This window comes from Mauremys reevesii, linkage group 3, assembly GCF_016161935.1.
Source record: "Mauremys reevesii isolate NIE-2019 linkage group 3, ASM1616193v1, whole genome shotgun sequence".
Taxonomy (NCBI): domain Eukaryota; kingdom Metazoa; phylum Chordata; order Testudines; family Geoemydidae; genus Mauremys; species Mauremys reevesii.
The window spans coordinates 100549762-100570924 of NC_052625.1; the positions used below are offsets into that span (position 1 = coordinate 100549762).

A 21163-nucleotide genomic window follows, 5' to 3' on the forward strand; every position below is an offset into this window, starting at 1 on the left:
TGTTTGGACAGAAATCTTTTCCTTCTGATGTACCCAAGATACTTAGCCTTTCAGTATAGTGATTTTAATTTCCAGAAGAAATTCTAAGACATGTTTTGCCTGCACTGATAGAGTGGTGCCCTATAATCCTTGCACCAATAGCTGTATTTCAGCCAACTACTGGGGTAAGGGCTATTTACAGACCTATGCTTAGATCCAGAAATATGCCAACCCACATCACATAAATTTTTTTCTTCAGATATTGACTTTCAAAAGCAAAGCAGCGAAGCTCAAGCTGTCAGTGTCTGGATGCAGGATGTTTGTTTGTTTTATGTTTGTATACGACTAGCCTGATGGAGCTCAAGTCCTTGTTTGGGGCCACTAGGAGCCACCATAATGCAAATATATTAAATAAAATAACATATCATAGTGATTTTGTTGCTAATTTATTAGGTCACAGAACCCTGGTCCTTAGTCAATATAGGACTCTCAGTATAACAGGTGCATTGTCCTACTTTATTTTCTGTCATGTCATCTGGACCACAGGAAAAGAGAAAAGGTACACAAAAGAGATGTTGGCCTCTGGATCCCATTATGTAGAGAAGCAACAATGGGCTGAGGGGATGGGGAGGTGTCTCACCACTAGTCCTGAAGCAAATGGGTCCACATCATCAGTCTACCACATGGACTGACTGAAGATGGAAATACTTCTGCATGCAGACTCCATTTCACCTGTTGCAAACTTTCCTTGTTAAATCAATGTATGTTGGCTTTCAACTACTCTTCAGATAGAAGTGTGACGTTGCACTCCATATGTTTTATCCTACCTGTTTGCATGTATTATTTCTATGTTTGGAGTTACTAGAATAAGATATAAGCTTGTATTACTGATGTACACACATTAAGCGGAAGTCATTAAGGGTGCTTCAGAATCAATGAACTGTGAATGGGTTTGTTTACCTGCGAACCTCTGTGGGTACATGTGGGCCAGCCCTGGAAGAATGAGGTCTCACAGGACATGTGACCATGTCACAGGATACTGGGATCCATCTTAAACCTGGTGCTTTTCCATTTAGAGGGGAAGGATCCAGAGAGACAAAGGGTTCCCGCCTTGGGCCAAAGCTATAAAAGCGGGCAAAGCAGAACAAGGGGTTGGGGGTCCCAGTCATGAGAAAGCCCCTGCTTTTCACCCAAGATGGCTGCTGGAGCTAACAAGGCCTGCACCGGGGGAAGGGTTCGGCCCAGACTAGGAAGGAGTCTAGTCTGTGAAAGAAGCTCATTGGAATACCTCTGAGGGTGAGATATTAGCTGTATCAGTTTCTTAATGTATTAGGCTTAGACTTGCATGTTTTTGCTTTATTTTGCTTGGTGACTTACTTTGTTCTGTCTGTTATTACTTGGAACCACTTAAATCCTACTTTTTATACTTAATAAAAATCACTTTTGTTTATTAATTAACCCAGAGTAAGTGATTAATACCTGGGGGAACAAACAGCTGTGCATATCTCTCTATCAATGTTAAAGAGGGTGGACATTTTATGAGTATACCCTGTATCAGCTTTATACAGAGTAAAACGGATTTATTTGGGGTCTGGATCCCATTGGGAACTGGGATCTGGGTGCTGGAGATAGGAAACCTGCTGAGCAGTTTTTGGTTAAAGTCTGCAGCTTTGGAGGCGTGGACCAGACCTGGGTCTGTGTTGCAACAGGCTAGTGTGTCTGGCTCAACAAGGCAGGGTTCTGGAGTCCCAAGCTGGGAGGGAAAATGGGCTCAGAGGTAATTCCAGCACTTCAGGTGACAGTCCCAAGCGGGTCTCTGTGACTGAACCCGTCACAACAAGGTTGTGTAGTAATAGCAGATTATGCTCTGCCCATCCGAGCACAAGTCCAGTTTTTGGGTTAAAATTTTCAAAAGTAACAAAGGCCCCAATTTTTAAAAGGTATGTAGGCGTCACTGTGCTCAGTGTCACAACACCTCATTGATTTAGTAGTCTAAATCTCATTTTCAAAAGGGATTTAGGCACAACGGTGTCTAAACTCCATTGATTGTTGATGGGATTTAAATCTCTCTTGAACATAAGATTTAGGTTCCTAAATCAGTTAGGTATTGTGACACAGCAATGCTAAAATATCTTTAAAAATCTAGGCCTACGTGACAGGCTATTTTGAAAAAATTACCCATAGTCTTTGTTTAGTATAAAATAGAACTGTTTTGCTTTTTCTGACTGATCCTTAAATATTTATAAGGTTTGCATTAAGAACCATTTTTTTATTACTATTTGCTGGTAAATGTAAAATTATCCCCTGTGGAACAGGGGGCATTTTTAGTAAAGTAGCCTGTCAACATTTAATAACATAGAGATAGGCAAAGAGCAGCCTAGCATAGAAAAGGATGGCATTGCCTTGTTCATGCTCTAAGCAACATTTGACAGCACAAGAAGGATTCAGATTCAACATATAAAGAAGTATAATACAGTAGAACCTTAGAGTTACAAATGCCTCGGGAATGAAGGTCGTTTGTAAATCTGAACAAAACATTATGGTTGTTCTTTCAAAAGTTTACAACTGAACATTGACTTAATACAGCTTTGCAACTTAGCTATGCAGAAGAAAAATGCTGCTTTTAACCATCTTAATTTAAATGAAACAAGCACAGAAACAGTTTCCTTACCTTGTCAATCTTTTTTTTTTAACTTCCCCTTTATTTTTTAGTATTTCACGTTTAACACACTACTGTACTGCTGTATTATAGTTGCCTTTTTTTCTTTTCTGTCTCTGCTGCTGCCTGATTGCATACTTCCGGTTCCAAATGAGCTGCGTGGTTGACTGGTCAGTTCATAACTCTGGTGTTTGTGACTCTGATGTTCTACTGTACATGCAAACATTCAGGGCCGGCTTTAGGAACTGCGGGGCCCGATTCAAATACCCGGCAGTGATCCAGGTCTTCGGCGGCGAGGGGTCCTTCACTCTCTCCAGACCCCCCCGCCACCGAAATGCCGCCAAAGACCTGGAGCGAGCAAAGGACCCCCTGCCGCCGAAGTGCCGCCGAAGACCCGGACCGCTGCCGGGTATGTAAATTTGTTTTTTAAATTAAAAATTAAAAAGGTGCCTAAGCCGTGAGGCCCCTCTTAGGCATGGGGCCCGATTCCGGGGAATCGGGGGAATCAGCCTAAAGCCGGCCCTGCAAACATTATCTGCCTTATTTAGCATTTTTCTCCCAAAAATGTTATATTTCTGCAAGGTGGGACCTCTATAAGGAAATTAATTACTTATTTGTATCACAAAGTTTCATTTGCAATTATAAGGACTTATGCCTCTTTATTCCATGTGGAAAATATGACCTTCATCAGTGCCTTCCATTGTTAATGATCCCTTGCTTCAGTCTTAGCCTCTTACTACATCATCTTCATGACTTTCAGTTCTGCTTCTGTTGTGTGTGTGTGTGTGTGTGTTTCCAAGTTGTCCTTGATCTACCTTATCGTCTCTTGCATTGGGGGGTTCCAGTCCAGTGCCTGTCTTGTCATGTTGTTTCCTCCATGTGTGTCCCCGCAATTCTCTATTTTTGTTCCATAATTTCCTGTCCTATGAGTTTTTGTTTCCGTCTCCTCTAAAGCTCTTCATTTGTAATTTTTTTCTACCTATCTGATGTTAAGGCTTTGTCTAATGCAGCTATTTATAAAACCTTGGAGTTAGGATAATATGGTCTTGATACAGCTCCAATTTTCAGTGCCGTATAGTAAGGCAGAATTTATAACGGTATTAAATATTCAAAGTTAAGTTCACAGAGAAAGGTTTCTGTTTCTCCAATCTGCTTTAGGATTGCAAAGGCATGGCTGGCTTTCCCTAGTCTTGCTTTCATATCTTCATCTATTCCTCCTGTTTTGCTTAGGATGCTCCCAAGATATATGAAATGTCAAAACTCTTCTATGTCAATCCCAGAAAGTGTTATTGGTGTTTCTTATTGTGTGTTACTTCTCATGGTTTTAGTTTTCTCTGTGTTGATTTTCAGCACTACTAACTGTGAATAAGCCTGGAGATCATTTGTTTTAGCTTGCATATTTCTGTGGGTATGGGACAGTAGGTTGATGTCATCTGTAAAGTCAAGATCTTCTAGTTTCTGTGTGAAAGTCCATTGTATATCTTGGTTGTTGTGTGGTCCTTCTTGTTACCAAAACCATTACCAGTAGGAAGGTCATTGGATGACAGGATATTCTTGTCTGATGCCAGTAATTACCTTGAATGGCTTGGCCAATTTATTATGTGTTACTTGACAGATCATATTTTCTTAAGAGCCCTGAAAAATATTCATAATTCATTTCCTTCTTCCTATATTTTTATAAGAGGCCTATCAAAATTTCTACTCTATTCTTCGAATCTACCTTAAGTACCTCCACTGGGATGTTGTCTGGACCTGCTGCCTTTCCACTTTTTAACAGACTGACTGTCCCTCTTGCTTATAGTCTAGAGATAGGTTCTAATTTGTCATCGAGATCTTCGCATTCCTCTATGTTTTAACTACTGGCTTGCCATTCAGTAATTGACTGTAATAATGCCTCCATATACTTAATTGTTCTGAAGTCTTTGTTGTTAAATTGCCCCCACTGTCTTGGACTGACCAATAGGTGTTTTATTCTTCCTGTCTAACGATATTGCACAGTGTCTTCATGTCATCACGCGTTGCAGCAATTTGCGCATCTGTTGCCATTTTGTCTATAAAATGCTGTTTGTCTCTTCTGGCACTCTTTTTGACTTCTATTTCTTTGTGGCACATTCCTCCCGGAGTCACTATTTCTGTGTTCTTGTTCTTGCTTGATTTAGTTTCAGTTTAATTTTACATCTTTCTTCGATTTTCTGCCATGTATCCTCAGACAACCATTCATTGTTGTGTTTCTTTATCAATCCCAGCACTTCTTCAGAGGTTTTGATGCAAGTTTCCTTTACATATTTCCATTTGCCTTCTACTATTCCATCATCTTCTTTTTAAAGTGCCTGGTATCTTGTTCTGTTATCATTTATTTTTGCATCATAATGCTTGTAGCAACATTATTTGTTTGCGGTTATAATACTGCATAGAAAATTAAACAACAATAATTCTAATTTTGCAAGCTTGCTTATATGCTATCCATCAAGAGGGAGTCAGGTTTTTTATAAGAAACATGACAATTGATTTCTTAATTTTATATGGTGATGTTTGTATTTTTAGAGCACTTAATGTAATTGAAGTTTTTTAATTTCAGCACCCATATTAAAAAAATCAAGCAAACAAAAAGTTTTTTAAAAGGAATGGTGACCCAGAAATGCTCTGAAAAACCTAATTTCTGGATGACAAAGAACCTAATTTCTGTCCCAGGTATATCATTGCTTCCACATGCATTACCACACATATAAGACCAAAGATGTTTGCAAGTAAAGATTATTCTGAAGGAGTCATTTACTAATCTGATCATATATATATATATTATCTATTACATTCAATTTAGAACTTGTATTTGGGTTAATTTTCTTACGGTTCTATTCTGTATCCTAGTACATTCCCTGGCAATCATGCCCCTTAGGATGTATCTATGGGGAAAATGGGAGTAGAGGGGGAGGTGTGTAATACTAAAGTTTTATCTTAACTTCATACTACCCCTTTTAAGATGGTGATCTGGAGATCCAAGAAACTGGACAGTGAAAAATGGCAGAAGCTATACAAGTTTCTATCACAACACAAGAAAAGGCATGGGCACTAGAGGGAGCTCATACCTTTACAGACAGTGAAAGAAATATACTACATGTAATATATGTCATACATACATATACACAGATATAAGATTCACAAACATATTGGATGTACAGTACACAGATATTACATACCTAAATAATTTAAAAAATTTCTCTGTAGTCATACTTTCCATAACTCTGTATCAAATACTTTTTAACAACAAACACAAGGTGTTGACTTCTTCCTGTTATCACTGTTGTAATAACTGGGGCCTACTAGTTCTACCCCAATTGTAAGTTTAAATGTTGAAAAGTGGTAGCAAGTCACAAAGTGGCTGGAGGAGAGAGGTTGTGGAATCTCCATCATTGGAAATGTTTAAGAGCAGGTTAGACAAATGGGAGAGGAGGAGACATAGCTTGGTGGTTTGAGCATTGGCCTGCTAAATACAGGGTTGTAAGTTCAATCCTTGAGGGAGCCATTTAGGGATCTGGGGAAAACATCTATCAGGGGATTGGGTCCCCCTTTGAACAGGGGGTTGGCCTAAATGACCTCCTGAGGTCCCTTCCAACCCTGATATTCTATGAAAGGAGTTGAGCTCCGCTATCATCTCCTAGGATCCTGGGTGAAACTTCGGGGCCTTCCATTGTCCTGATCCTGAGAGATGTTCTTGACCAGACTGAGCAAGAGAGAAAACAATGACAACATTACTTTTACCAGGTAAGTCCTGAGCAACACCTGGAATGTTCCTGCTTTCATTCACCATGTGTTGTTTTCCTTCCCCAATCTTATTTCTTCTCTCTCTCTCTTTGTCTTCTATGTAATAAAAGCCTGGCTTAGCAAGCCAAGACTCTCTTTTTCAATACTGCGATGATCCCATAGCTAGAGAGACACTTTAAAGCAAAGCCCTAAACAGCCTGATCCTGGTACAAGTTTACCAGGTCTCAGAGTGGCTGATCAGACTGTGTGCTGGGCTTGTGTATCTCCGACAGTGAGGCTGCAAGTCAAAGTCAGCACCAAAGACAGAATCTGCATTTTCCATCTCTGCTGTTCTTTCATCTCTCTTTTTGTGTGAGTTTGTCTTGTTTTATCTTCAAGAAAACAGGACTGGACTTGAACAGCAGCATCAAAAAGAACAGTAACATACTGTCTGTGATGGCCCACACCATAAAGGTGTAGGGAGAGGATTAAGGAGGCTGACAGGTAGGCTCCCTGGTAGTAATGAAACAGTTACGGAAAGCCTGTGTACCCAACTGGCCCCTCCCTGCTACACCTGCAGACAATGTCAGGTGTGGAGAGGGGAAGTAAAAGGAGAGGGCCTGGGCTCAGTTCAGGGATGACCAGGAAAGAGCTCTGTTTCTCTTCATGGGAGAGAAGCCTGGGGAAAAAATCTAAAAGAAATAGGAGTTCAGGAGAGCTGTCAGTTTCTCGAGGAGACAAAATTAAAGACACAACTGCAAACTTTTCCAATGCAATGGAAAGATAAGAAAAAGCCAATATGGCTCCATCAGGAGGTCTTTAATCAGTGTTTCTCAAACTGGGGCCGGACCTGCGGACGGGGCAGGAAAACAAACCGGCCCAGCCTGCCAGGGGATTTTCCCACACAAATGGCAGCTCCAGGTTTAGAAACACTGTCTTTAATGATGTGAAAATCAAAAAGGAATCCTATATTATTGAATACTGTATATCAGGGGTCGGCAACCTTTCAGAAGTGCTGTGCCGAGTCTTCATTTATTCACTCTAATTTAAGGTTTTGCGCGCCAGTAAATACATTTTAACATTTTTAGAAGGTCTCTTTCTATACGTCTATAATATATAACTAAACTATTGTTCTATGCAAAGTAAATAAGGTTTTTAAAATGTTTAAGAAGCTTCATTTAAAATTAAATTAAAATGCAGAGTCCCCTTGACTGGTGGCCAAGACCCGGGCAGTGTGAATGCCACTGAAAATCAGCTTGCGTGCCGCCTTTGGCACCCGTGCCATAGGTTGCCTACCCCTGCTGTATATACTCATGAATATTTTTGGTAAAAAAGTGATGCATCAAAGAGCGGGAGTTGGCTTAAAAACGGGTCTACACCAAAATTTGATGATTTTATACTCTATGGAATCATTGAATTGAATATCTAGTACACTGTCGTCTGCAGGCTCCCTCTTTTGGCGCCACTTCCCGCAGCTCCCATTGGCTGGGAACGGCAAACTGCAGCCATAGGGAGCTGAGGGGCTCCATGCCTGCAGATGCTCTAAGTAAACAAAATGTCTGAACCCGCCAGCGGCTTACTCTGACAGACTGGGAGCCAAAGTTTTCCAACCCCTGAAATATAGGGTCAGTTTATGAAAGGTCATACAGTTTTTTGCTATTTTTACCTATCCATTTTGGGGGGTCAGCTTATAAATGAATAGGCTAATGAATGAGTATATATGGTATTTTCATTAATGATTTGGACAATGCATTGGACAGTGTGCTTATTAAATCTGTGGATGACATGAAGCAGGGAGGGGGGTTGCAAGCACTTTGGAGAACAGCATTAGAATTCAAAATAATCTTGACAAATTAGAGAATTGGTGTGAAATCAACAAGATGAAATTCAGTAAAGACAAGGGCAAAGTACTTCATTTAGGAAGGAATAATCAAATGCATAACTACAAAATAGAGAATAACTGGCTAGGTGGTACTATTGCTGACAAGCATCTGTGGGTTATAGTGGATCAAAAATTGAATATGAGTCAACAAGGTGCAGTTGCAAAAAAGATTAATATCATTCTCAGGGTAGATGATCAGGATGCCCGGCTCTACTTGGCACTGGTGAGGCCTCAGCTGGAGTACTATGTTCAGTTTAAGAAACATATAGACTAATTGCAGAGAGTCCAGACGAGAACAACAAAAGCGATAAAAGGTTTAGAAAACCTGACCTATGAGGAAAGGTTAAAAAAGGGCTATGTTTAGTCTTGAGAAATGAACACTGAGGGGGGATCTGTTAACAGCCTTCAAATATGTGAAAGGCTGTATGCAGCATGGGAGATTTAGGTTAGATATTAGAAAAAACTTCCTAACTATAACAGCAAAGAATCCTGTGGCACCTTATAGACTAACAGACGTTTTGCAGCATGAGCTTTCGTGGGTGAATACCCACTTCTTCGGATGCAAGACAGCTTGTCTATAAGGTGCCACAGGATTCTTTGTTGCTTTTACAGATCCAGACTAACACGGCTACCCCTCTGATACCTAACTATAACGTTAGCTAAGCTCTGGAATAGGCTTCCAAGAGAGGTTGTGGAATTTACAGTTGGGCAAATCCTCTCACAGGATGATGATCTATTTTTTTTCCTGCCCTCCTAAGGGGACTGGACTTGATTTCTCAAGGTCCCCTCCAGTCCTACATTTCTCTGATACCCGGGAAGGGAAATCGGCAGAAGCATAGACTGTTTTGGAAACAAGTTCTGATTAGAAGGCTGGGCCCAAATAAATGTTTGTGAGATGAAACTGGGTTAGAGTTGTATTTGTTCTTGTTCCTGATTACCTTTGAACTTCAACATCCTGAAAAGGGTAGGACTGAAGGGCACTTTTGACAGAAGAACAAACCACCACTAGCCTATTCTCTGAAAGACAAAAAAGACCAATGTTGATACACAGCGGGGTGAACTGTGCCCTGAAGGACGACACGGAGGTGCTGAGTTTTTCTCTTTTTCCCAAAAAAGACAGGTAACACCATCTACAAAGGTTGTTAGAAAGGGGTTTTCCTAAAAAAAGAAAGTGTCTGCAACTAAAGGAAAAAGGAATAAGGAATATTGTTAAAAGTCTGTCTTAATCATTTACATGTGAAATCCTTTAATTGTTATTCTCTTCTTTTTCTTTAATAAAAGGTTATAAATATTTTTAATGGTGGTGGTTGTCATGGGACTAAGCAGCCCAAGGTTTCTGTATTCAAAACCCTCCACCATGTTTAACTCTTTAGTGTTGTACAGTGATAGCGCCAGGTTATCACCTTTGACTCTGTGCCCATTTATCCCATCAAATTAATACATCACTCCATTTGGATTTGTTCATCAGTTATAGAAATATCCAAAGATGCAATTCAATAATATGCCTTCTGGGAACAAACCCAATAATAATTTGTATATTAAGGGCACAAGAGTAGGAATACAGCTCCCAGTATAAAAGTGTGCATAGATCCGTGAATGCAAACCCTGTTTTTGCATGTAATGGTATCTATTACAAAAGGAGTTTAAATGAATTTGCCTTGCTGCATTAGCCATGCAAAGACCAATTATTTAAAACAGAGATTTCAGTCCCCTGTGTCATACTGCTATGACAAAGCCATTGTGACATCTGCAAAATATTTTCCATACTGGATTATTCAATACATATTGAATATCAATATTAAATCAATCAATATTCAATACATATTGGTTCTCCCTTCCTCCAAACATTATAGAGAGTGAAAAAGAGTGAGCTGAAAATCCTGGTTACCATTGACTACAAGGAATGGCAAAACTTGAATGCTTAAACTTTTGTAGAGACCCATTTAGAAGAATATAAAACTTTTCTAAAATCAAAATCTATAATATGGGCCATGCATTAAAAAAAATAATTGGCTCCTATTTCTTCTTATTGCCCCAGACCAATCCTTTTGCCATACAATGAACCTCCTGTTGATTTCAATGGCAGCTGTACATGCTTACCTGAGGGCAGAACCCAGCCCTTAGATAGCTGGGGAAGGATGCGTTGCAAGATTTCACCGATGACACCTGAAACATTTTGTCAGAATCTCATCTTAGTTTCCTCTAATCTTTTAGCAGCCATGGTGTCAGTATCAGGTACAATTCATTCAGATGGTGTGCCAGGCCCCGAAATAGGAGATTCTATTTACAAGCTTATCAAATTGATGCTGCTGTAGTCAGAGCAATCAAGTTAAACTGCTTTTTCTCCGTGAGCATCATCCACCAGTCTAAAAACATTGTAAGTTTTAGGAAGAAGTGTTACCTGCAGTGATGTTTTCTAAAACAAAGGATAGTGACCAAGTTACACTGGAATTTTTATTTGCATGCAATGTAGCATTTTAGCATTCAAAAGTGTTTGCCATCACAAGACCGCAACTGTGGTTGTCTGAGTATTGGCTACAATGTGCAGAAAGGAAGAACATAAGAATGACCATACCGGGCCAGACTAGCCCAGTATTCTGGTCAGTATGCAGTATCCATCTAGCACAGTATCCTGTCTTCCGACAGTGGCCAATGCCAGGTGCCCCAGAGGGAATGAACAGAACAGATAATCATCAAGTGATCCATCCCCTGTTGCCCATTCCCAGCTTCTGGCAAACAGAGGCTAGGGACACCATCCCTGCCCATCCTGGCTAATAGCCCTTGATGGACCTATCCTCCATGAACTTATCTAGTTCTTTTTTTTAACGCTGTTACAGTCTTGGCCTTCACAACATCCTCTGACAACATGTTCCACGGGTTGACTGTGCGTTGTGTGAAGAAATACGGGTGACCTCATTCACACTCCCAAATGAACGTTCTCTTACAGGTGTTGTATGGGACAAACATTAAAATGAGCTGGTTTTACTGTAGCATGGGCATGTGCATGACAGCTCTGGTAGCACCTCTAATCTGACCTGTGCTGCTCTCCTCCACTCTGTCTGAAGCATATGGGCAGAGCAAAGGAGTGGAGTGCTGATTATAGGAGTACTCATCACTTTGCCTGATACAAAAGCAAGTACTCTTTTGATTAGCACTCATCTCCTCAATTTGTCAAAGTGTATTAGCAAAGCAGAATGATCTCAATATGTTATTTTCATTGCATGATAAGACTACTATAACTGTAGTAAATCCAAACTTTTGTAATGCCTCTAAAAATCTGTAAAGTTGGAAGATCTTACAGGGCCTTTGACCCCTGAAGCCCTGTACTCTGGACTCAGACAGTTAAATAGAAATTATCATCACAAACAGATTCTGAAGACCTCTAAGTCAGGGGTTCTCAAACTTCATTGCACCATGACCCCCTTCTGACAACAAAAATTACTACATGACCCCAGGAGGGGGGACCGAAGCCTGAGCCCTGCTGCCCTAATGGGCCTCAGGCTTCAGCTTTGGCCCCGGGCCCCAGCAAGTCTAACGCCAGCACTGGTGACCCCATTGAAAAGGGGTTGCGACCCACTTTGGGGACCCGACCCACAGTTTGAGAACCGCTGCTCTAAGCTATCCAACATTTCTTTTAAGATTATTTTTATACACACCCATTTGTCTTTTACAATAGTATAATAAAGTCCCCTTACAACTAATAAAAACATTTATTGTTGAAATGCCTGTGCTTTCAAAAAAAAATTGCTAAAAGCTGTTTTCCAAATCAAGTGTACAGAGAATACAATAAACCCTGTAAAAACAGCTATAAAAAGGCTACATTTTAAAGCTGTGACACATTTAATAGATCCTATCATACAAAAATATATGTAATGAAATGAACCAATATAACCCATCCTGGACCCTATTACGTTCCCTTTGTGCCACTGGAACTGCAGTGAGAAGGCAGATGAGGATTCCTGTCAGCCTTTTCAAGGCATCTGTCAGAGTTAGAAAGGGGAGAAATGACGACAGAGCCAGAACACACTATGCTCCAGTGATTGTCAGCCAGAGAAGCAGTCCCCTAGGGGAGTGCTCTAGCAGCTGTAATTTACAGCAGGCTTTAGGCTGCTCTAAATTATGCTGCGGATCCTGGATAGTGGAAAAGTGGCTGATTCTGTGGAATTTACCACTGACCACTATACAAAGTCTTTTAATTTACTATTTTCAGAGCAATTTTGCTGAAATTTATCCTTTCCCTCTCCAGCCCCTCATGCAAGCAGATACAAGTACTAGCTGGGCATCACAATCATATGTATCCACCAAGAATTAACCTGCCTTATAACAAAAATTCAAATTTTTAAACTAATTTTATGAAGGTCACAGTAAGCTTACTCAAGCCCTAAAGTATCTAAAATTCAATATGTATTTGACTCATCCTACAACTGCTGGACTCCTCATGATCTATTTTTATATTTCTTTTAAAGGACAATCCATGCATGTAAGGGTACATACTGTACACTGTTGAGATGGTCTTCTCTCTCAGCTTTGTTGACACAAATTGCTATTACAGTTAACAGGAATTAGGCACACAGATGGAAAAAATAGTCTCATTCCATCCTCTCCCCCTCTGAAATTACTCACTTTGAGATAATTTTAAATGCATAAGCATCAATAAAATTCCTTTTCAGGTGACAATAGCAGCGTATTTACCACCCTTTACATTTTCAAAGTGTTGCATAGACTTGCACTTTCCCGCAAGTCACCTGTCTAATATTCACAAAAACAACATGATTAACAGGGACATATCATTAAAACACAAATACACAGTCCGGCCTGAGGCATTGTATTCCTTTTTCATTTTAAATCAAGGCATTTTTCGACCATCTTAAGAAAACCCTTTAAGGTGAATGCATAAACATACACTGAACAGTGGGTTACACATTCCACCTCGACAGGCGCAGCCTATCCCGAGCCCCTGCAACCCGTAGCTGCTCAAGTGCTGGATGAACCCCCATACCTTTAAGGGCTGCCATTGTGGCCAACACGCTGAAGACTGAACCAAGGACCATAATACTAAAAGCATGAATCTTTACAGCTTGAACTAAAAAGTCAGGATTCATAGCTAGGGCTGCACCAGACTCCGCTGTGGATTGGGAACACATAACCCACACGCTAATCAGTGGGTATGCAGGAGCATTTTAATTTTAGATAATGCCGATTTCTAACCACTCCTCCCTAAAAAGAAAAAAAAGGCACAACTGTGAACTCTGTTGCTCCTGCGTCAGACGCCAAGGGAATACTTCACGTTATTCTTCAACCATCCCCTGTCCAGATCTTGTCACCAGCTTAATTTCTAAACTGTCATACCTTCGAGACACAGGAAGGTTGGGGTAGGTGGGGGAAAAATGTGAAAAATTAGTGAGTCTGATTGGCCTGCCATATTCCACCAAGAGGACCACAAAAAGGTGAAGCAGATTCCGAGCTGGGTCTCTCAGGAACCTCAGCTCAAAAGGCACAGTACAGGAGAAACGGGGAACAAAGCCACTTTTGAATCTTCTATGCCAGTGGTTTTCAACCTGAGGTCCATGGACCCCTGGGGGTCTGCAGACTATGTCGTAGGGGTCCATGAAAGGTTATCATTACCACAAAACAAGGGTTTTAAATCTGTGGTCAGCAGACTCTTGAGGGTCTGCAAACTACATCTAAGATTTCCAAAGGGGTCTGTACCACCATTCAAATGAAAAAAAGGTTGAAAACCACTGATCTAGATTTCTAGGCTGCTTTGGGGGTCAGTACACAGCATCTGTGCGGTCTTCTCTAATTTACTTCATCTTTCCCACAGATGCCAGGAGGCTGCTCTGCAGCCCAGAATAGTCAGAACACTCCTGCCACTAGCCTTGATGTTCCTTCAGCATGACCCCTACACCGTATGTTACAAGTGGGAGGACACAATAGGGCCACCTACTCCACTTCCTCACTGGCCCTGTTTTGGGGGTTTTCTCTGGGGGTGAGGGTCTATTTCTGACCAGTTTAATGCCCCTTTATGCCTCAAAAGCAAGGGCACAGAGGGTACAGAATCTGCACTCAAAATGTTACTTTAAAAAGGAAAGAGTAGCCCAAATTACAGGCCTATCAGATTTGACCGCATCCCTTTTAATGCAGGGTACAGATATTGTTCATTTTCCCTAAGCATTGCAAGTGGGAAAACTGAGCCCTGCACAGAATCTGGGGAAGCTTGCTGTCTTGGAAGGCAATCCATAAATATGCATTATGAGTTTATAAATATGTATTGTATTATAAATGAAAAAAGTTGAATAGAAATCCTTGTATTTTATAATTTGTGGGACCCTTTATTTAAAAATGAAAAGCATTAATTATATAATTCCAAGGTGGTTTTCTATGGTTATCAAATTATTTTAAAACAAAATGTAATATGGGAAAATAATTGCAAAACATTTTAGTCTCACACACAGCACGTGAAATATTTGTTAGGTTTCCTTGTCTCCCCTCTCTGTCTGTTTCAGTGGTCTCTTGTCTTATGCTTAGCCTGCAAAACTCTTAAGGGAATGGACCATTTTTTGGTGAAATTTTAGTACAGTGGCTAGGACAATGGGACTTTGGCTATAGGCAATACAAATATTATTGGGGGTTAGACTACATGAGCCTTGAGTTCCTTTTAGCCCTAAAGTTTTATGATTCTATGATTAAGTAACATTAGGAAGTAACCTTCAGAAGTCTGTCCAGACCTGCTATCTTTGTGTACCTAAAACTGCTATCAACTTCCATAAGAATTTTGTGCTCTGAAAGATCAGGACCTTCATTTGTGCATACTGAATTTCGATATTTGATTTTGCTTTATGGAATGAGTTGTTTAAGTTAAGGACATAAATACAGCACACTTACTGAGAAAGAGTCCCACCCATCTCCCTCCCTCACCCCCAACTTTTAGAGTGTTAATCTATAAGCTAATGAGGGACTAATGTTTAATGATATATTCCTGTTCCACAGCCTTTAACGATAAAAGCAAAACTTGTTTGCATAAAAACCTATAAAGAAGAAAGACCAAACTAAGAAAATGCATCAACATGTTTGTCCTTCCTATTAAATAGGCTTACTAGCCACAAGAAGGACTAGTCATACATTTAGAAATTACAAGTATTAGAAAAAAATGGGTATTTCTTTATACAATGCTTGGAAAATTGTATTTTGTCAATTATACTCTGCCCATTTTAAAATGATCTTAACTTAAAATGGCATTTACAGTTTATGGGCACAATCCTGCCAGGCAATGATTGCCCCCGAGAGAGACTGCATTCAGTGCACTTGGAGGACATTCAATGCTTCACAGGCTCAGGCCCTAATGCGTAGCTATCAGAAAAGACACCAACAGATCAGTTGGTTTTATTTTGCTGAATATCTGTTAATTAATGAAAATAGTAGGAGTTTGCATTTCCACAGCGCACCCTAGAGAAGAAGTAGTAGTCTGAAGCCAAAGGCTAGCCTTCAGGAATTGTGAACGCCAACAAAAGTATGTAGTGATTGAAATACTTCTCAACATTGATTACAGTCTCTCCATTCCCCAACTTGAGGCTACTGGCAGCATCAGTACAGACTTCTGAGTACTCACAGTTGACATCACCATGTTAAAGAAAGCCGCTCCTCCCCCCCCCGCCCCGCCCATCAATATGCTCATCTCCAGGTTTCACCCCATGCTACGTCCCACCCCCACCCCCAAATGTAAAATGGACTATAAGAGACAAAACTGACAGCCTGAGGTACAGAGACAATGAAAAGGGTTTGGGCAAGGAAGGAAAGGTTAATGTTAAACTAATGTTTAAATGGTAAGTTGGAAGGTACAGATCAATAAATATTGGTTTCAGCCTAAAATTAGAAGACATACAGGTTAGGTATAATTTCATTTTTTAAACTGAGAATTAAATAATGATCAAGTTAGTGAGTACCAACCATTCACTCAGTCTAAAAAACCTTCAGTGGAGGGGGATATCTGCATTATTTTATATGAACAGTGTGTGCCTCAGTTTACTTGCATGATAGTATTCTGGCTGACTGCATGGAATTAAACCACAGGAGAAGCAAGCCGGTAATGAAATAATGATAGACACAAGCTATCTCCAAAGAGACTACCAGGGGCCTTTAAGGGTACATCTACACTGCAATTAAAAACCCACAGCTGGCCCATGCCAGCTGACTCAGGCTCACAGAGCCCAGGCTAAGGGGCTGTTTAATTGCAGTGTAAGTGTTCAAGCTCAGGCTGGAGCCCAGGCGCTAAGACCCTGTGAGGAGGGAGGGTGCCACAGCTCAGGCTACAGCCCGAACCCAAATATCTACACCACAATTCAACTGCCCCTTAGCCCAAGCCCTGCAGTACTGAGTCAGCTGGCATGAGCCAGGCGCAGGTGTCTAATTGCAGTGTAGACCTACCCTGAGAGAAATAGTGGGTGAGCGAGTCATTGGGAAATCTCTACCTGCCCTTCACCAGAGAGGTGACCGGGCTATTGTTCCAAAGCCAGAGACTACATTCAAAGAACACTAAGATATTAAAACCCCTGGCCTAGAGGAAAAGGATGAGGGGAGTGGCCAGTAGTTCCTAGGCACCAATATTGATAGGGCTGTGGATGCAAGGTAGGGGCTCTGCAGGATGTCTCTGAGACAGGAGGGCTCACCTAAGCTTTGAGAGAGGTGCTGAACTGCAAACCTGATGTGGTTTAAGGTTGTTTGCTCTATATCTTTGGGAGAAGCTATTTGGAGTCACTTTAATCAACTGCTGGTCACAGGCACCTGGAGAGGAGTGCGTTGCAGGTATCAATGGCAGATGGGACTCTTGTGTTACCACAGTTGGAAAGACGCGGGGGTGACATCTCAGGGTCCAGTCTATGAGAGGTACAGCCACAGGGATCTTACCAGGAGAAGTGGAGGTCGTGAAATTTATCTCCTGGAACAGGGGCGCACTTGTGAGGGACTGCATGTATGAGTCACTGTTTGTTGGGGGGTATGAGGCAGCGATAGCAGGACGGTGAGCATGAGGGGTGTTGTAGCCAGGTGAGCCAGTCTAAAGTGGGGTGAAGTGTGGAGTTCCACTCTGGAAAGAGCGCAGGCAGAGAGGCCTGTCACTTGGAAAGGGTGCCCATGGAAAAGGACTAGGGGAGAGACCATAGGTGCAGCTCATCCCTGAGCCATCCTACCTTCCCTGGACTCAGATGGTTCCACCCCCACAGATCTGTGCCTGGACGGAAACCTTTCAAGGAGGATAAAGCAGGCTCTGCCATTCCATAGTGCTACACCTTGCTGTTTTGGAGTCTCTCTGTGAGTGAAGGTGGTAGAGACTGGGTAGGTCACTGAGAGAAATGGGCAAGTCATGGGGAGGGGGCATCATCATATTAGCTCCACAGAACATCAAGGGACAATGTAAGACAGCCACTCAATGTATTATCATTTCCATGTAAAAGACAGTTCAAGGTGGAGAGGGTCAATAGGTCAGAGTTAATGATGTCCCTGACTTTCCACAGATCCCTATGGGATCCAACAAGTTTCTGGGACTTCATCCGAAGGTTGGGAGGAAGCACAAATCTCACCTCCATGAAGTGAGAAGGATATTCTCTCAGAGATTTTCACCTCCAGTTCTCCCCCGTGAAAGGGGTCCTTAAACTTCATTGCACCACAATCCCCTTCTGACAACAAAAATTACTACATGACCCCAGGAGGGGGGACTGAAGCCGGAGCCTGCCCGAGCCCCACCACCCTGGGCAGGGGGCAAAGCCAAAGTACGAGCCCCACCACCCTGGGCCAGGCGGGAGGACTATAAATTGAGCCCTGCCATCCAGGACTAAAGCCCTTGGGCACCAGCCCCAGGCAGTGGGGCTCAGGCTTTGGTCCCAGCCCTCAGCAAGTCTAACACCTGCCCTGGCGACCCCACTTTGGGGTCCTGTCTCACAGTTTGAGAAATGCTGATCTAGGCCTTGGGTTGCAGTCCTTCAATTTTCAGGAAATAAAAAACAAAAGGCCTTTACCAAGTGTACGTATCAACACATCCTACTCTGTTTAATGTTCTGCTACACAAAAGTGCAATTTAAATAGAAACACACATCTTTAATGTCAGTAAGTCTAGGACCCAAATGGATTAGAATGGAGCAATGCACTGAGAATATAAATGAAACACGTTAGTGCTAAGCTGCCTACAGACAGGGTTCCAAAAGGCCTGTGAGAAATAATTACCATCAAATCTGATTTTATCCCAAACACCTTGTTTTCTTTCAGTAAAGGCTAGGAATACAGTGCCATTTTCAGACAACTCACTCATCCATATCTTGATTGAAAGAAGGTATTTTATTATAAAAACTGTAGGAATAATTTATGGAAAGTTTATGAGTAAGAATGTATTAGATTCTTTCTTACCTCCCTCCCACCCAAACACCATAAATGTACCACATCTCTCTGGTGCAATATAAAGATGATGCTTGCAGCACCATTTTGAGTCAATTAGTAGGTAATCATATGTAAAATTATTAAAAATGAAGGGATCAAATCATTTTTAAACATCCCTTATGTATTCTGTAATCTTATTGTGAGCGTCTGACAATCTGACAAATGTCTGTGTCAAAGTTTTGCAGGGTACATGGCATTTAGGTTACCATACAGATGACAGAGAGAATTACAGCATAGGAAATTAGAAGAAAGGTTTCATTTAGGGACTCTTTCTGGCAATAGGGAATGAATATGTGCATCGCTACATATCTTGTGAATATGAGCATGTGGACTCGCAATCACAGATTTTGTACCTCAAATTTTTGATTAGCCTCACAAAGAGGAAGTGGTGGGGGGAGAAGTTGTATTCAAAAGTTTGTTTGATACAGCCCAACTCAACACTGTTGAGACAAAGATTTACCTCAATTAATGAGGTAGGGCAAAAATGATGCAAGCACTGCCCCAACTCGCACAATGTTCATTTTCTTTCTCAGTGTTCATCTATCAATGGCCCTCATTTAATTTTTGGGTTAGTTGAAAATTGGCTATGGATTCAGATTTGATTTCTATTAAAGCTGATATTCATGTCATGCAAATTCATGGTGGTTTAAAGTTCATTTGCATTGTATTCAGATCCAACCATCGGACCAAATCATATCAGTCACATGCAGATGGAGAGGTGAAGAAACTCACCCAAATGAGCTAAGCACACGCACAAAATTATAAGGAAAGTTGAGCCTCTGCAGCAGCACTGTAAATGGAATCCATGCAAGTCCTTCTAAGCAAGTTCCATCAGTTGTAAGATGAATGTGAAGGAGATGGAAAAAGGGTTGCTCCACATAACATCTTGCACCAAAGCTGGAGAAAATGTCCCTGTTCCCCAGCAGCTTGGGCTCTTTACTTTTTCCATGGTTTCAAACATCAGTGTTTTGCACAGGCAGGGCTCGCAGGACAGCTCCACTGCCAGACCATTGTAGGTGAACCTTCACCGCCTGATGCTTTCAGCAAATGCATAGATATGTACGTTCCCTAAGATTTTGTTCTGTTCCTCCTGTGATCACAATAGCCTAGATCCACAAAGGGACTTTGGCATTCTGACACTCAGAATCATAATGCATAACTTGTAGGCACCTAGAAAAATCACTGGAACAATAATATGAGCCACAAACACTTAATTAGGTGTCTAGGCTGCTTACGCAATGCATTGAGAGAGGCAGGTACCTAAGAATGTGACCCACAAAAGCGAAAACGCTTAAGCTATCTGTAAGGTCTGAGGCAGCCATGACCTAAGGTACAGAGAGTCACATCCTTACATTCCATCTATTGCATCAAAACAATGTAATATCGAGCTGTTAAGAAGGTACTCCTGTCCTAATAGTACCCTCCATCACCAGATAAAGAAACAGATCTTAAGAGGTTTAAAGAAAACTTTGTTTGATACATTCTGTCTGGAAAGAAACCACTTTTCAACAGTTGTGACTGTGAAATCCATACTTCTCTATTGTTTGGTCTTTATGGTCCCTACTTCTCTATTGTTTATCTGTATGGTCTCTCTCTGATTCTTCAATTGTTTCTGTCTGCTGCGTAACTAATTTCGCAAGATTTGAATCAACTAAGGTGGTGGGGTCTGATTGGTTAAAGGATTGTTTTGTAATGTGCTAGGTTTGGTGAAAAACACTGTTTTGTAGGACTTTAGTTTAAAATGATTGGTTAAGGTATAGCTAAGTAGGACCCAAGTTTTAACTATATAAACTGGGGCCCAAAGGGAAGTTCTTTGGAACCCACCTCCAGGACATGGCACAGCTCAAGATTAAAGCTGCCAGAAGACCTTGCAGCAACCAGCGCTCCAGATGACCAGAACCTTGCCGAGCCAATATGGGTAGATCACCTGCATACTCAGGAGTGGTGAGCATTGTGTGCTTTGTTTTGGCGTCTGTTAATAAATAGAGGTTAAGGACATTATTGCGTGAGGTTCTTTCATTGGGAAAAGGCCCCACAGACCCATAGAGCCCTGAGTCCACCAGGAATGGGTGTTAGCCCCGAGACCATGGAAGCGTAAAGTTGGGTCTCTTACTCTCTGAGTACCCATGAGAGAGGGTGAGGGGCTGGGGTCCCTAAATTGTGCACGTAACATAGCCAATGGGAGATGCTGAAAAGAGGGGTGTGTTCTAAGTCCCACCCCCTCACAGAGATAGGCCCCTAACTCTGGGATCCCGGGAGGCGCCTATCTTTTCTAGTGATCCACAACTGGAAACCTCTTGGAGTCAGACAACTTAGACACCTGAACAATTTCTTTTGAGATGGAAGGTGGCAACACCTAACTCCACACAAAACAGCTGGAGCAGGTACCCATATCTCTTAGCCTGATTGTTCGAGCACTTGCCTTGGATGCAGCAGACCGAAGTTCAATTTCCCCCGCTGCCAGAAGGAGAAAGAAT

General features: G+C 41.5%; 1 protein-coding gene across 9 annotated transcripts in view; it reads right to left on the reverse strand.

Annotated features, from left to right (window-relative positions):
* SAMD5 (sterile alpha motif domain containing 5) overlaps positions 1-21163 on the reverse strand; it is a 725756-nt gene that overhangs the window by 587402 nt on the left and 117191 nt on the right. For 2 of the 9 annotated variants that reach the window (XR_005597185.1, XR_005597181.1), the window contains exons 1-2: positions 10362-10423; positions 9200-9278 (exon numbers count right to left, since the gene is read on the reverse strand). The exons of 5 other annotated variants lie outside the window; for them this stretch is intronic. The gene's annotated coding sequence lies outside the window, so the exon portion shown is untranslated. Of the gene's footprint in view, positions 1-9199; positions 9279-10361; positions 10424-21163 lie in introns of those variants that run through there. 2 more of the 9 variants (XR_005597180.1, XR_005597186.1) reach the window with 1 other exon arrangement.